This window comes from Nicotiana attenuata, unplaced genomic scaffold, assembly GCF_001879085.1.
Source record: "Nicotiana attenuata strain UT unplaced genomic scaffold, NIATTr2, whole genome shotgun sequence".
In the NCBI taxonomy this organism is placed as follows: Eukaryota; Viridiplantae; Streptophyta; class Magnoliopsida; order Solanales; family Solanaceae; genus Nicotiana; species Nicotiana attenuata.
This window is the reverse complement of record NW_017670663.1, coordinates 73,035-90,508: the sequence shown is the minus strand read 5'-3', so window position 1 is coordinate 90,508 and position 17,474 is coordinate 73,035.

The following is a 17,474-nucleotide window of genomic DNA, read 5'->3' as shown; positions in this document are numbered from 1 at the left end:
CGCTTCGGCGGTGCTGCACCTGCGGCCCAAAGTGGGCAGGTGCGATTGCACCAGAACTCAGCAGGCCTCCAAAATCCACCAAGTCTCCAATGAGTCCGAACTCAACCTGAATCACACTCGGGTCCCTCAGGAACCTGTCCGAACATACCATCAAGTCCCAAAACACATAACCAACTATTTGAAGCCTATATTCACATCAAACAACATGAAATCTATGAATCACACCCCATTTCAAGCCTGTTGAATCAATGAACATTCAACTTCTAAAACTAGTGTCGAATCACACCAAACCAACTCCGAATGAGCTCAAATTTTGCATGCAAGTCCCAAATGACACAACAGACCTATACCAACTCCTGAAATCACAATCCAAGCCCGATATCAATAAAGTCAACTCTTGGTCAAACCTGTCAACCAACCAAACCTTCAACTTTCCAACTTTTGCCAAAAAACCCCAAACCAACCTACGTACCTCTAAATCAATATTTGGACATACGCCTAAGTCCAATATAACCATACGAAGCTATTTGAACCATCAAAACTCTATTCCGAAGTCGTCTATATAAAAGTCTAACTCTGGTCAATTCTTTCAACTTAATCTTCCAACTTTGGAACTAAGTGTCCTAATTCACTTCGAAACTCGCTCAAAAACAAACCAACCACCTCGACAAGTCACATAATCACAATTGAACATAGAAGGGGAAATAAATAGGGGAACGAGGCTACAATACTCAAAATGACCGGCCGGATCGTTACATTCTCCCCCTCTTAAAATAAACATTCGTCCTCAAGCGAGTGTAGAGACATACCTGAATTGTTGAAAAGGTGAGGATAACGACTACGGATATCATGGTCTGTCTCCCAAGTCGCCCCCTTGACTGGTTGACCCCTCCATTGAACCTCACTGAAGCAATGTTCTTTGACCTTAATTTTCTAACCTGCTTGTCCAAGATGGCCACCGGATCCTCGACGTATGTCAAATCCTTGTCGAATTGGACTGAGCTGAAATCTAATACATGGGAACCATAATACTTTCGGAGCATAGAAACATGGAACACTGGATGAACTGCTGATAAGCTGGGGGGCAATGCACGATTTTAAGCCACCCCCATTCTCTCAAGGATCTCAAAAAGACCAATGTACCTAGGGCTCAACTTTTCCTTATTCCCGAATCTCATCACACCCTTAATGGGTGCAACTCATAGCAAAACTCTCTCTCCCACCATAAATCCTATATCACAAACCTTTCGGTCCGCATAACTCATCTATCTAGACAGTGTTGTATGAAACCGATCCTGAATCAACTTGACTTTCTCCAAGGCATCACTGAAGCAACAACCTAGCCTTTCCCGGCTCAAACCAACCAACTGGAGAACGACACCGCCTCCCATATAAGGCTTCATAAGGTGCCATCTAAACACTCGATGGGTAGCTATTATTGTAGGAAAACTCTGCAAGCGGCAAGAACTGATCCCATGAACCACTAAAATCCATAACACAAGCACGTAGCATATCCTCTAAGATATGAATGGTGCGCTTGAACTGTCCGCCGGCTAAGGGAGAAATGTTGTACTCAAATCAAACCGTGTGCCTAACTCACGCAGTGCGGCCCTCCAGAAGTGTGATGTAAACTGCGTGCCCCGGTCAGAGATAACGGATACCAGCATGCCATGAAGTCGAAAAATCTCTCTAATATAGATCTGAGCCACCTGCTCCAAAGAATAGGTAGTCACCACTAGAATGATATGTGCCAACTTGGTCAATCGGTCCACAATCACCCAAACTGCATCGAATTTCTTCCAATCCATGGGAGCCCAACAATGAAATCCATGGTAAAACGCTCCCGCTTCCACTTGGGAATCTCAAGTCCCTGAAGCAAACTGCCCGATCTCTGATGCTCGTACTTCACCTGCTAACAGTCCAAGCACCGAGCCACATACTCCACTATATCTTTCTTCATTATTCTCCACCAATAGTGTTACCTCAAATCCGGATACATCTTAGTGGCACCCAGATGAATGGAGTACCGTGAACTGTAGGCCTCCTTAAGAATCAACTCACGTAGCCCATCCATATTGGGCACACATATCCGGCCCTGCATCCGCAACACCCCATCATCTCCTATGGAAACCTCCTTGGCATCACCGTGCTGTACCATGTGTTTAAGGACAAGCAAATGGGGGTCCATACTGACGCACTCTGATGCGCTCATACAAAGAAGACCAAGAAACCACACAAGTAAGAACCCGACTAGGCTCAATCTCACAAATAGGTTGGCCAACCGCTGAACATCCAACGCTAATGACCTCTCACCAACTTGAATATAAGCAAGGCTACCCATACTCTCAGCCTTGCTACTCAAGGCATCGGCCACTACATTGGCTTTCCCGGGATGGTACAAAATAGTGATATCATAGTCTTTCAACAACTCTAACCACCTCCACTACCTCAAATTTAGGTCCTTTTGCTTAAACAAGTGCTGTAGACTCCAATGATTGGGAATACCTCTCAAGACACACCATAGAGATAATGCCTCCAAATCTTCAATGTGTGTACTATAACTGCCAACTGTAGATCATGAACGGGGTAGTTCGTCCCATGGGGCTTCAACTGGCGCAATGCATAAGTAATGACCCTACCCTCCTGCATCAAGACACACCCAATACCAATCCACAAAGCATCATAATAAACCATATATGAACCCGATGGTGAAGGCAAAACCAAGACTAGAGTTGTGCTCAGGGCACTCTTGAGCTTCTGAAGCTCTCCTCACACTCGTCAGACCACCTGAATGGAGCACCCTTCTAGGTCAATCTAGTCAAAGTGCAGTAATGAACGAGAAACCCTCTATGAAATGACGATAATATCCGGCCAAACTAAGGAAATTCCGAATCTCAATTGCTAAACACGGTCTGGGCCAACTCTAAACTACCTCAATCTTCTTCGGATCTACCTTAATCCCCTCACTAGATACCACATGATCCAGAAATGCCACCGAATCAAGCTCGAATTCACACTTTGAGAATGTTGCATATAACTTTTTTTCCCTCAAGGTCTGGAGCATAATCCTTAAATGCTGCTCATGATCATCCCGGCTGCGGAAGTACACCAAGATGTCCTCAATGAATACGATGATAAAAGAGCCAACATATGGCTGGAGTACATTGTTCATCAAGTGCTTGAACACTACTGGGGCATTGGTTAGCCCAAATGACATCACTAGAAACTCGTAGTGACCATACTGAGTCCTCAAACCAGTCTTCGGGATATCTAGATCCCGAATCTTCAGCTGATGATACCTTAACCTCAAATCAATCTTCGAGAACACTTTGGAACCCCGAAGGTGGTCAAATAAGTCATCAATGCGTGGTAATGGATACTTGTTCTTGACTCTGAATTTGTTCAACAGCCTATAATCAATACAAATCCGCATAGTACCATCCTTCTTCTTCACAAATCGAAGCGGAGCACCCCAACGGGACACACTAGGCTAGATGAAACCCTTATGAAGCAACTGATGAAACTGCTATTTCAATTTCTTCAATTCCACATGTGGCATACGATATGGTGGAATAGAAATGGGATGAGTGCCCGACACCAAGTCAATACCACAATCAATATCTCTATCGGCGGCATGCCCGGTAGGTTTTCTTGAAATACATCTGGGAAATCCCTCACCACTGGAACTGATTCAATGATAGGAGTATCAGCACTAATATCTCTCACAAAGGCAGGTATGAATCACACACCTTCTCAACTATTCTATGTGCCTTAAGAAAGGACATAACTCTGCTAGGAATATAATCTAATGTACCCCTCCACTCCAACCACGGCAAACCTGGCATAGCCAGTGTCACAACCCTGGCATGACAATCCAGAATAGCATGATAGGGTGACTACCAGCCATGCCCAAGATCACATCAACCATATTGAGTAACAATAGACAACCTTGGTCTCAAAACCACCAATAACAGCTAAACACAACCAATAAACACAATCCACAATAATAGAATCTCCAACAGGCATGGACACATATACTGACGAACTCAAAATATCACGAGGTATATCCAAATACGGAGCAAATAAAGATGACTCATATGAGTAAGTGGAGCCCAGATCAAATAAAACTGAGGCATTTCTGTGACAGACTGGAACAATACCTATGATGACTGAATCTGAAGCGGTAGCCTTTGTCCTACCCTGAAAAGCATAGAAACGAGCCTGGCCTTCCTCTTTAAGGCGACCTCTGCCTTCCTAACCTCCACCTTTAGCTGGCGGTACAGATGGGGTGGCAACTATGGCCTGTAAACCCCGTGGACCCTCTGAAATCCGTGGAGCCTATGTAGTCTGTTGAGGCGCACCCCTCCTAAGTCCAGATAGTCCCTCATCATGTGTCCGGTATCGCCACACTAAAAAGAAGCTCTCGGTGGGCGTGGCTGCTGAAACTGATCCTAGCTTGGTCGACTGGATTGACCGCTGAAAGCACCCCATGTGGGAGGTGCACTAAGTGGTTGTGCATAGTGGGCAACTTGAGGCCTGGAAATAGCGGAGCACTACTAGAAGTTGGAAGTGCTAAATGAACTGGCCGACTCACACATCCCCTACCATGACGGGTTGTAGCTACAGCGTGGACACCAGTAAATCCTCCAATACCTCGAGGCCTCTTGACCTCCATGTTCTCTTTCTCTCAGCCCCACATACCCTCCAACCTTCGTGCGATCTCTACCACCTGATGATACAGAGTGTCTATCTCCAGCTCTCGAGCCATGCTGAATCTAATACCATAGTTGAGCCCCTCGATGAATCTACAGACTCACTCTCTGACTGTGGAAACCAAGGTAGGTGCATATCGGGATAACTCACTGAATCTGATAGCATACTCTGACACTGTCAAAGTCCCATGACGTAGCTGTTCAGACTCTGCTAACCATGTATCCCAAAGGGACTGGGGAACAATCTTTCTCAGAAACATCTCTGAAAACTCAGCCCAAGTGAGAAGGGCTGCATCAACTAGTCTACCCTCCTCGTAAGCCTGCCACCACTGATTCACTACACCTGACAATTGAAATGTAGTAAAAGCAACTCCGCTCACCTCTGCAATACCCATGGTGCGGAGAATATGGTGGCACTTCTCTAAAAAGACCTACGCATCCTCAGTAGTTGTGCCGCTAAAGGTAGAAGGATCATACTTCTTGAACCTCTGAAGTCTCTTCTGCTCCTCCTCAGATGTCGCTGTCCTGACCTCAAGCTGGACCGGAATAACAGGTTGTGCTGGCATAACCTCTAGGACCTGATCAACATGGGCCCGCTGTGCTTGAGCGTGGGATACGAGAGTATGATCTCCTCCCCAACCTAAGATGTATCGAGAGCAAGGAGAATCAATCCTGCCTGAGCTAGAGTGGCGAACATGCTTATGAACTATGGTAGGGTCTCTTGAAGTCCAGGGGCAGAAACAGGCGTATGGGGTGTCTGTCCCCCAACTCGAGCTACTAGTGGCTCCTTAGTCGCCCCCGGGGTAGGTGTTCTGGCTGCACCACGTGCCGCTCCTTAGCCTCTACCCTGACCTCAGCCTCTCGCGGCTCTAGCCGGGGCCGCGGGTGCCTGATCGTCGGATCCAGTAGTGCTTGTCCTTACCATCTGTAAGAGAATAGAGAGACAAACTCAGATTTTGAAATAAATAAATTCGCACGATAAGGAATCAAAGAAGTAGAATTTTCCTAACAGTTATGTAGCCTCTCGAAGATAAGTACAGACATCTCTGTACCGATTCGCAAGACTTTACTAAACCTGCTTATACTCGTAACACCTATGAACCTAAAGCTCTGATACCAACTCGCCACGACACTTACTTCCCACTTTAGGATGTCGTGATCTCACCTAGTCTCTATGAGTAGGTAAGCCTAACATTCATTTATAGGTTAATAGAAATAACAACTAAGATAATAAGATAATTCGATAAAACTCATAATAACTCCAAACAAAACATATGTATCACCATTCCCCAAAACCCGTGGAACTGAGTCATAAGCTCTACAGAGATAGATTAAAAACCTCTAATACAACATTATCTGAGTAGAAGATAAACAACAGTAGAAGTAATGACTCCGAGGCCTGCGAGAGCCAAGAAAGTATACCTTGAAGTCTCTGGAATGTATAGCCAAATCATTGATGCCTAGTCTGAAAGTACCTAGATCTGCACAAAAATGTGCAGAAGCGTAGTATGAGTACACCATAACTGTACCCAGTAAGTATCAAGCCTAACCTCGGTAGAGTAGTGACGAGGCCAGGTCAAGAGACCTACTAGGATAAGAGAAACTGAACAAGGTATTCCATAAATAAATAATGGAAAGCGAGGAAATGAATAACTATAAGGCAGTTCAATAATGTAAGCTAACACGAAATTTAAAGTAACAAAAGCAACAAGGAGTGATCACATGAAAGAATTACAAGTAATTAATATAGACAAAGGCAAGTAAGGCAACTAAAGAGACATAAAAAACTGTTTAACCAATAAACCTCTATAACATAGCGTAAACCACAAGAATCACAACTGAGGTACCGCCTCGTATCCACATTTCTCAATTCAAAATCACAACCTTTCCTTATACCACCGCGTGAGCCTTACATTAAGATATTTTTGAAAATATTTTTCCCGAAATAGCTACATGCACTTTAGTCCCCTTATCTCGCTGTGTGGCTTCATGTAATTCCATTAATAGCAACACGCATATAAATTCCCACCTTATGTCGCCGCATGCACATTAACTCCTATACATATACCACCGCATGCGAATCAATAACACAACACAATAACAACACGCACCACAAGTGCCCATATGCAACAACTTGCCAAAATCAACAATACCGAAGATACCACATCATATAGCCAATGGCCCAACCACAATAGGAATAAGAATCGCAATAATAACAAAATAAGTGAAAACTTCTCAACAAGGAAAGATATCTCAATAAGCAACAACTTCAAACAAGAATAACTGACGATTAAGGAGGTAACCTAACAACAAGCGAAATAACAAAGTCAATTAAGGCATATAAGAGCATGTTTGACAATAAAGGATAGATCATGTGATAATAACATCAAGCAAAGCATGTAAGAGCAATTTAACAATGGAAGATCTAATATGATATTTCAATTTCTAATTAAATGTATGAAAGAGTCTAAGTGCCTAAACCGGCCAAAATACCATATATAAACCCGTGTACACACTCGTCACCTCATTTACACATCTTTCACATAATCCAAACAACACAATTCAACTCAAGTTCTAAGGGGTAGTTCCCCCACACAAAGTTAGATAAGATAATTACCTCAAACAAGCTAAATCAACCCAATAGTATGCCTTTTCTGCGAAAATCCAACTCCGTACGGCTTGAATCTAGCAAAAATAATTTAATATCATAAATACAAACCATAGGAAACGGTTTTGGATAAGTTGCTAATCACTAAATTCAACCCTGGGCTCGCACATCGGAACCCTACCAAACTCACAAAATCCAAACACCCATTCAGATACGAGTCCAACCATACAAAAATTAATCAATTTCGATACCAAATCGACCTTGAAATCCTCAATTTATACTTTAAGAAAATTTTCACAAAAATTCCCAATTTCTCCAACTCAAATCACTAATTAATGATAAAAAAATGATGGATTCATGAATAATAAGCAAATCAGAGTTAAAAACACTTACCCCTATCCAATCTTTTAAAATTCCCTCCAAAATCGCCCAAAATGATTTGCTCATGCGGTTAAATTTCCGCACCTGCGGATTCCACTTAGACACTCGACCAAGAAAACTTGCAGTTAAACTTGCGCACTTGTAGGACCGCTTATGCAGTCCTACCTTTGCTCCTGCGAGTCCGCTTCTGCAAAGAGTCCACCGCACCTGCGGTCCCTCCCCAAAAATGCAAATTTTTCCTCTGCGAAGCCATTCAATCTTCAGCATCTATGCACCTACACGTGTTCATCCGCTCCTATGGACCTGCGCACTAGGTCAATGCTCGCTTCTACGGCTCAGAGGCCTCTTCTGTGGTGCCGCACCTGCGGCCCTATTTACCTTGAAAATGGTAATTACAATAAGATTTGATTATGTGGTTCTAAAAATACATGATTTATTTTTATGCAAGTTGTTAGGCAATAGATGCTAAGTATGAGGCTAGAAAATAAGATAAGAGTAAGAGGCAGTGTGGTTATTCAAACCGAGCAGCTGCGAGTCGGGATCTCAGATCGGCCTAAGTGGGGCCTCGAGGTCGAGCAAGACGGGCTTAGCTGGTAATGATCGATAAGGACTAACAGTTCTAAGAGCTTTGATGAGGGCTCTTTTTGATCAATGATGAGTAATAAATGAAGAACAATCAATAAAACGCAATAAATGTAAGCAATGTAATAAATCTAAGCTATAAAATCAAGGGAGAATATATTTAAGTTAGAGAGCAGAGAATGTTCTTGTTCTTTTATTGAATATCATGTCCTGTTTACAAAATGATAAGGGTCCCCTTTATATAGAATGGGGAATCCCAACATGGTACATGTGTAATTATTACAAAGAAACGTAGCTGGTACAACTATTTACAAGTCTGGTAAAGATTAGTACTACTCTTACAGGTATTGTCAGCTTTGGTCACGTGCCTTAGGAACCTCCCGCTTGTCCATGGTAGCCACCGATTTGTGCTGCCCCGAGGTCGAGCTAAGGAACCCTCGAGGTTGAACCTCGAGCTCTGCCTTGGGCCTTCCAAGTGAAGCTACGGAATGTCACAATGATCATAAAATCGGACTCTTTGATTTTAGCCGTATACATATAGTCCCTGCATTTCTTAGAGTAAAATGATAAGAAACGGTCTCGAATTCTTGCCTCTTCGACACTTCCATCACGACGTTAGTTACGCCCTATCAAGCGATTGACGTGACAAGCAGGGTGTCTGGAGGTCGCATCCGTACAACCCTTGAAAAGCCTTTGAATTAATTACAACGGTCGGCTATCTTTGGCCCGCTCTAACGTATACGTTTGGCCTCTATAAATACTTCTGCCTTTGCTTCTTATTTTCCACTGCATCATCAAACCTTCAAAAGAGTTCTTCTTACTTCTCTTTTGTGCTCTCTTCTGATTATAATTTCATTTCTCCTTTGAATTATTTCAACAAGAATGTTGAAAACTTCCACCTCTATCCCTTAGGAAGATGTGCCTTCTCTTCCACACGCTTGTCTAAGGGCAAAGCGACAGTACCCCCTCATGTTGGGGAATGCATTCCAGGAGCCTTTGAAACAACCTCCAATTTCAAGACCGATAAACATTCTTCAAAGCCAGGATGATGTGTACCTGTGTCCCGATATATTAGTTTAATAACAGATGTCGAAAATATGAAGACCGTCTGCCACTGGGGGGACACAGTGCTAGTAGAGATTCCTTCTCGGAGGGAGGACATAACGACATACAAGGACGGCTTCCTTAGTGTGTATACCTATCCATTTACCCTTGGCCCGGTGGAGCCATCCTTGCCTTCAATAGACCACGTGATTTTCGACTTCTGCGAATGATATCGAGTGACTCTCGGCCAAATTCATCCGTCGTTCTGGCGTATTATTTACATGACCAGATATTATGCGAACATAATTAAGAGGATGCCCTTCAGTCTCGACCACCTGATCAGAATGTACAGTCCCCGACTCTTCCGTGGTGGCCTGATTAAGCTCCACTACCGGGCCTCGAGAGCCCTTTTTGCTTATACTGACGAGGTTATGAACAGAGAGTGGATAAGCCGTTTCGTCTGAGTTTGGACTTCGGGCCTGATTCTAGTGGAGAGGATGTTGTTCCATGAAAGGTGGAACATAAAACGTAAGTGGATATGCTAATTAAATGTTCTCTTCTCCTTTTAGGTAAATCCCCCTACGAACTAACTTCCTCTGCTGATGCAGCTGTTGCAACGTACCCTAGTGCGGTTAAGGACCTCTCAGGCTAGGTTAGCCAGCTAGATTCAGTTTGCCCATACGTTGAGCGCGTGTGGCGCGATTTGTACAGGGCTCGATAGGAAGCCAAGGACCACGGTGAGCCTTTACTTTTGCTGTAATTGAATCTCACAAAAGAACTATCAGCGATTGGGTCCTCATTCCCTGTGTTTATATTTTGCATTTGCGCAGGTTTGGGGGAGGTCTTCTTGATGAGAGAAGCACCGCTTGGTGAAGCGGATACCCCGAAACCTGACGAAGAGAAGAAGAAGCGAAGGAGGTCGTCGACTCATTCTCCAAAATCCAAGAAGGCCAAAGTGGAAGAACCTAAGGCTGATTCGGGAACCTTATCTTCAGAAGTGCCGGGGAGTCCCCGAGCTGAAAGCGAGAAGAAAGATGATTCCTCGGTAGCACCCAAGGGGGGAGAAAGCCTGACCATCCCACGTACTGCTGAGTTGATGGCTTCTAAATCGGAACTTGATTCCATTGTTGTCCTACCTCAGGCTGAAAAGGCCTTCGAGGGTGTATCGGGTAATATCCCCGAGCCGATTGACGGCCAAAATATTCCTCGAGCTGAGGCGCATTTGGTAGGCGGTTCTGGGGAGCCTAGTTCTAAAGCCTTCCAGAAACAAGAGACGACCCTGATTGATCTAGTTGGGGTTATTGAAGTGAGTGATTCCCCTCTGGGATCGACTTTTCCTCCGAGGGAGATGCAGGATGCCCAAAATAAAGAGTCTTTCGACGTGGGGGCGTCCGTCAAAGATAAAAATGTGTTTGAAAAGCTTTTTGTTGCACCTGAGGAAAAGCCTGAGCTTGATGCCTCGCTTATTTTCAGTGAGATCGACAGGCTCTGTGAGCAGGTAATTTTTTTGTAAGTTCTGCTCGGTGCCCTGATCTTCGTCCTGCTAACTTTGTTTCTTGCATGGTTCCATGCCAATGTGCTTTATAATCAGACCTTGCCAGGTTTCAAACCGAGCTGACTCGTTATGAGGGTGAGCACAGGAAGCTTACCTCGGAAGCTAATGAGCTTAGAGCTCTTTCTACCAAGAGGGAGGAGGAACTCTGTGGTCTTCGGGATTGTTTGGAGGCGGCGTTCCGAGAAAGGACTCATCTTACCGAGCAGGTTATATAGTTCCTATTAGTTTTTTGTCTACATGCTTATCCGACTTTAGTGCTTTAACACATTCGGATCGATCTTTGTAGATTGAGAAGAAAAATGTCATAATGAGGGAGGAACTCCGAGCCAGGGACTCTGAAATTCTCGAACTCAAACGGCACGTGAGTGAGATAGTCTCTGAGAGAGATACTCTCCAGGGGGAGGTGGTCTCAGTCGGACATCAACTTGACGATGCGAGGGCAGAGAGTAATAAGTATAAGGATCTTCATACTGAGTTGGTTGCTGCGCTATCCGAGGTTTAGGCTAAAGCCGAGGCGTTCGTATCCTCGTACAAAGAGGATGCTGCTACTGCAAATGCTCAGGCCAGGAAGGTGTCCGGGGAGGCCGAGCTGCAATTGTCCCGAGCCGTCAAGCATGCCCTGTTTAAATCTCGGAGGCAGGATCTCGAGGATATATATTCAGGGACATCAATTTGTCCGCTGAGATCGAGAGGGTGAAGACCCTGGAAGAGGAGGCTGTGGCCCTACTTTCTTCTGAAGGCGAGTTGAGCAGTGGCTCGGGAGATGATAAAGATGGAGGCGAAATCCCCGAAGGGGAAGAGGCCGTTGAAAACCCGGGGATCATGGCTGGTGCTGTTGAAGGCAGAACTTCCGAGGGAGCCGTCGAAGGCATAGCCCCAGTGGTAGATTAGGTTTTATTTGCTCTCTCTGTGAGGGCTTTAAACATAAGTATTATAAATGCACCCTTGTGAACTTTCAACATATATGTGAAAGGCTTTTTGTTTTTCATCGTTTCTCATTTTTCCTTTGCTTTTTAGGAATAAACTGTGACGCTCGTTGACAATTGGTCTGAAATTTTGGGCCTCAAATTGAACCCTTAGGTTCCTGCTACCGCTAAGCAATTTGTAATGGTCGAAAGTTTACCGTTTGGGGCTTTGTCTCCGAGTCATGTTTTGACTTGAGTTCATTGACCTTCAGGTCTAAAATATCAGCTCTAAGGTTATTTGAGCAGGCCTTTGAGCTCTTACGCATTCGGTTGGTGCGATCTCTCATCGGCCCTAAGGCTCTTTTAGGCTGGCCCCTAAGCTCTTAGGCGTTGGGTCGGTACGACCTCTAATATAGGCTGGCCCTTAGGCTCTTACACGTTGGGTCGGTATGACCTCTAATATTGGCTGGCGCCTAGGCTCTTACGCGTTGGGTCGGTACGACCTCTAATATTGGCTGGCACCTAGGCTCTTACGCGTTGGGTCGGTACGACCTCTAATATTGGCTGGCGCCTAGTCTCTTACGCATTGGGTCGGTACGACCTCTAATATAGGCTTTATTTTTCCCTCGTTGAAGACTTTTTGAAGTTTTTTTGTTTGCCTGACTCTTCGACGGTTCGATAAGAACCTCGATTGTGAGCCGTTATGCAGCGACAAATGAGCACCTCAGGAGGTTTCTCTCGATGGGTGAATTGTTTCGAAGCCTATTGTTTGGATCTGACATGATTGAAGCTCTTTGCTTGTGTCGAGGGTATTGATACCCAATTTTTCCTTATATATTTTAAATATGCATAAATATCTTCAAAATAGCATATATATGCAAATATAAGGATGCCCGAGGTTTTATTGTTTTTCCCATAATTTTTAAGGGTTTAAATTAATTTATTTTCTCCCTTTTTATCCATAAAATCCCCAATAATTATTTCCAAAATTATTATTTTGATAATTCATCTATTGGATTTCTATATTTATGCCAAAATATGGCTAAGGTAATTTTTATATATTTTTGTAATTACATTTAGTATTTTTTAAAGCTAAATTGCATATAATTGCAATGTTAGCCCATTTTAAGATATAATTATGTTTTATATGCATAAAATTGAATCCTGTATTTTTAAGTTGCTAATAATGTATTCTAAATAATTTTAGCATTTTAAATTATTTTTTCAGAAATTATCTACTATTTTTTTATAAATTAAATAGGGAAAAAACTGGCTATTTAAATTATAGCCAAATTGGCGTTCAATTCTAGCCAAATCGGACACCAATTCCCAGCATAATTTTACAATTAAAAAAAACCGACCCACACCCTATTAACCCATACCAAACCCGGAACCCACCTACCCTTTTGAATCTCGACCGTTGATCTCCCAGATCAACGGTCCACGTTAGTACTTTCCTTTTTTATCCAACGACCCCCCAAACCCTACCCCATTCTCTCATTTGCACCGCCTCTGAATCCTCTCCTCCTATCTTCTCTCTCAGACACCCTTAAACCCTAATCACCGTCACTGGCGAGAACCTCCTTCCTATGGTGTTTTCGTGCCTTCTCCCACCACCTCTGGTCTCCTATACTCCATGTCTCTTCGACTTCATGAGTCCTTGAGAAGATCTCAAGGAAGGCCAACCTGTTCCGGTTTGAAACTCGTCTAGTGGCCTGTCTCCGGCCATTTTCGTTTGTAAGAAAGGATTTCCTCTTGTTTTTCGTTTGAATCCATGAGTTTTTAACCGATTCTCTTCATCTCTACTATTTTCCGAAAACCCTAGCTCGTTACTATTTGATTCTTCTCAGATCTTTATAGATCTGAGGTAATTCGAGTATTATTAAATGTTTTCCTTTAAAAATCCCCTGTTTTAACTAACTATTTTGATTTTAGTCGCTCTTTTCTAAACTAGGGTTTTTGAAAATCCTTTTCTTCAAAACGCTTTCTGGTTTTAAGTGTTTAGTCCCCTGTGTCTATGTGTTTTGATTGATTTTGTTGATTTCTTCCTTAACCATAACTAGCCTATGCTAAAACCCCCAATTTTGACACTTTGTTTGGATTCTGCACTTGTCCGTGTTATTTGATACATGCCAATGTTCTATGCTCTGATTTACATTTTTACTTCTTCGTTTAATTAGAATATCTTGTGATTTTACCCTAGTATGCCTCTATTAGGGTTTCAGATTCGATTCTTTCCGTTTATACTTGGCTTAATTGCTTATTCATGGAAAACCTATATCGTTTTCCCTAAATTAGTATTATTTTGAATCCTTATTCACTGATTTGCTATGGTAATACCTATATACTGATTTCCGATTATTTTCCTATTTCTATGACCTTTGGTTATTTCTTGCCTTATTAACTATGGTACTTACTGATTCTTATTGGTTGTTCCCTTAATTGAACTTTTGTTCATTTACCTTTAGTTACCCACCCCGTACTTAAGTATTTAATTTTCTTTCCTTAATTATAAGCCCTGCTCTTTATCATTAACTGGTCACCCCTTTATTAGAAGAAAACCTTGCTGATTTTATGCGTGATTGATTATGTAATTTTCCCTAATTACTGAATGATTGATTCTTTATCTTATTTTACTCTGCTCTCAACTACTATATATACTCTTCTCTTATTCTACCTCTGGACACACGAACACACTTCAGAATACACACATACGTTCAAACTCTCTCTTCTTTCTTTGCTACTTGTGCTAACTGTTGGCCTGGCCGGCTGAAAGCCAAGGCTAGATAGTGGAGTTGCACTTGTTTTTACATTCTGCATTTTTCTTCTTTAACTGGTATGTCTCTAGTTTAAATTTGAAACTCAACTTTATGTGTTCCATGCCTATACATCCATGCTTGTTACTGTACTAGTTATTCAATTTGTTTCTATGTTTGCTGTTATTAAGCATGTCTAAATTCTGCCTTATGTATAATCATCATATCAGACTTTACTTAGTTCTTTGATACTTGTCCAACATGTTCACTTAGTTCCCTTACCCCTCCATTAACTGGTATGACCATATAGTTACTTAGTCTTCTAGTGCATTCTATTGGCCCTAATGGTATGTCAAATTTTGTTCAACAAAATTCTTGTCTTCAACATGATCCCGCTGCATTCTTCCCTATGTTTTAAATGTTTGTTACCATGACTGATTTGTTCAATAGACTCATAGCTGTTCTGTATATTTGTTGTGTCAAATGTTTCCCTATTTATGTGGTTTCAAACCTATATGTTCCCAATACCTTCACCCCAGTTTGTAAGTCTGCTTGTCAAATAAATCTGGGTATTCTATGGTTAATTGGGTTGTTTGCTGAGTATGCTTTTCTCAAAGAATGATTTCAAAACTGATGACTCCTAGTATCTTTAAAATCTATTTCCGAACCTTTTCACTTCTAAACTGCTTTACTAGGTCACTATGTTAAAACACTCTCACTCTACTCTTAGACCACTAAGTTCTGCCCCTTTTATGTGAGCCTTGCCTTGGGACCCTTGAGCTCCCTCTGAACTTGGACACATAAAAGCTGGCCTTTCCACACTGCACTTACTCTGTCTTGGCTATGAAATCTGGTGTGAACACTACCCGGGATCCCTTGAGGTCCTTAGGAAAATCTGACACACCCAGATAAGAGAAAGACTATGGAACAATCTTGGCACTTGAGGTGATTTATTACATAACTCAGGGAGGAAGTCCTAATCAGGTGCCGAAGGTCTGGGCCGGTTTTCAGGCTCTCTATAGTATAATTTTTTTTTCTTATCTGCTTATATAATTCATTTCGGTATTGGTCTGTAATAATCTATTTTAAACAAGTATTGGAGTTGGCTAGTGATAAGGGATGGGGTAAATATGCATGATATAGTTGTTAAGGGTAGAAAACATGTTATTACGTTTATATTGCTAATTGCGCAATAGAAACCATGCTTAGGATTCATACATGCATTAGAAATCAGGCTCTTAGGTCCCATGTTATTGTTTCAACATGTGCATCCTTATAAAATCATGTGTTAAAATCTGCTAATAACTAGCACTTTACCATTATGTTATGCGCTGCCATGTACACTTAGAGATCCTGCCTTAGGATAAAAACAACGCTAACAAGCAGGTCATTCCCATATCTTTTGCATATTCTGAAAGTATGTAACACTTATGCATTCAGAAAAAAAATCCTGCTCAGGTCCTGCATATACACCACTCTGCATTTTGTGTGCATTAGATATCATGCCTTTTAGAATTGCATTCACATCCGCTTAGGCATCTCTAGTTTAACTATTGATAAAAAAAAAATAGATTAACCCAGCTGGTAATAATTCCGCAATTCTGAACATTTAGAACAGCATGTTTAGTAATACAATTCAGATAGTCTTCTCTAAGTAACCCTGATAACTGGAAACATGCTTCTTTATGTATGCTGCTTAATTATCAACTGGTTTAAAATCAGTAGGCAAGCTTAATTAGGACTTCTTCTCTGAGTCATATAATAAATTTGACTCTGCTGTTATCACTTAGATACCATGTTTAGGATCTGAATTTAGACCTTAATTGTGTATGAGTCATGCTGTTTATGTGTACTGTGTGTGGAGGTATATCTTAGCCTTTCATTTATCTTCCATGCTCCCCGTTATTGAACTCCTACTTGTTTATTATATGTCTCCTTAGTATTTTACCTTTAAACTTGAGGGTCTGCCTAGAAACCCCCCCCCCCCTTATAGGATAGGAGTCCTAAATTCCTCCGGGAGTGATAGGAAGGGACGTGTAACAGCATGCAATAGGGGTCGAGAGCAACCTTCGCTTTAATTACCTTCACAGGGCGGGGAAGGGTAGATATGGATATGATGACCGGTGCGTTAATACCACGCGTAGCCCCTCTTAGAGGAGTGTCATACCGAGTATTGCATTGATGTGATCCATATTACAAACAAACCTAGGATACCCTTTACATTCCCGAATATGCTTGGATTGTAATTCTTTTCAAAATCTTGCCTTTTTAATTAATTGCTTTTCAAACACCTGTGTATTTAAACATAAATCCCCTACTATTTGAGCCATACTTGTTTAATTGCTAATTGTACAAATTCACAAAAAACTATTTGGCCGAGAACCATACTAGTGGATCCTGAGGGGTGACTAACACCTTCCCCTTAGGATAATTTCAAGCCCTTGCCCTGTCTCTGGTTACCAAACGTAGTTATAAATGAACTTTATAGGTGCCCTAACGCACCTTAAATCGTTAGGTGACGACTCTTCAAAAATGCAAACCCCCTTTCCAAAAGGAAAGAGTTGTCCCAATCAAAAATATCATAAACCGGATTTTACGAGGAAAAAGGGGGCGCGACAGCATGGCGACTCTGCTGGGGATATCTAGGCTTTTACCCTTTCATACCATTTTTGTGAATTTCTACCCCTCCTATGTGCAATTATTTGTTTAAATTCCTTTAAGCGTTTAATTTCTTTTTCAAAAGCAAAACTGACATATCTTTCTTGTTTGCTTCCTTTATAACTGCTTTAAATTATAAAACTGCTATATTTATCGCTTTCTTAACGTGCAAATACATGTCAACATGCTTTTAATTATTGCATAATCATGCTCAACATCAAACTCCTCTCGTGCAAAACAAATACTATAGCAACGCTTGATGAGTGGTTGCGC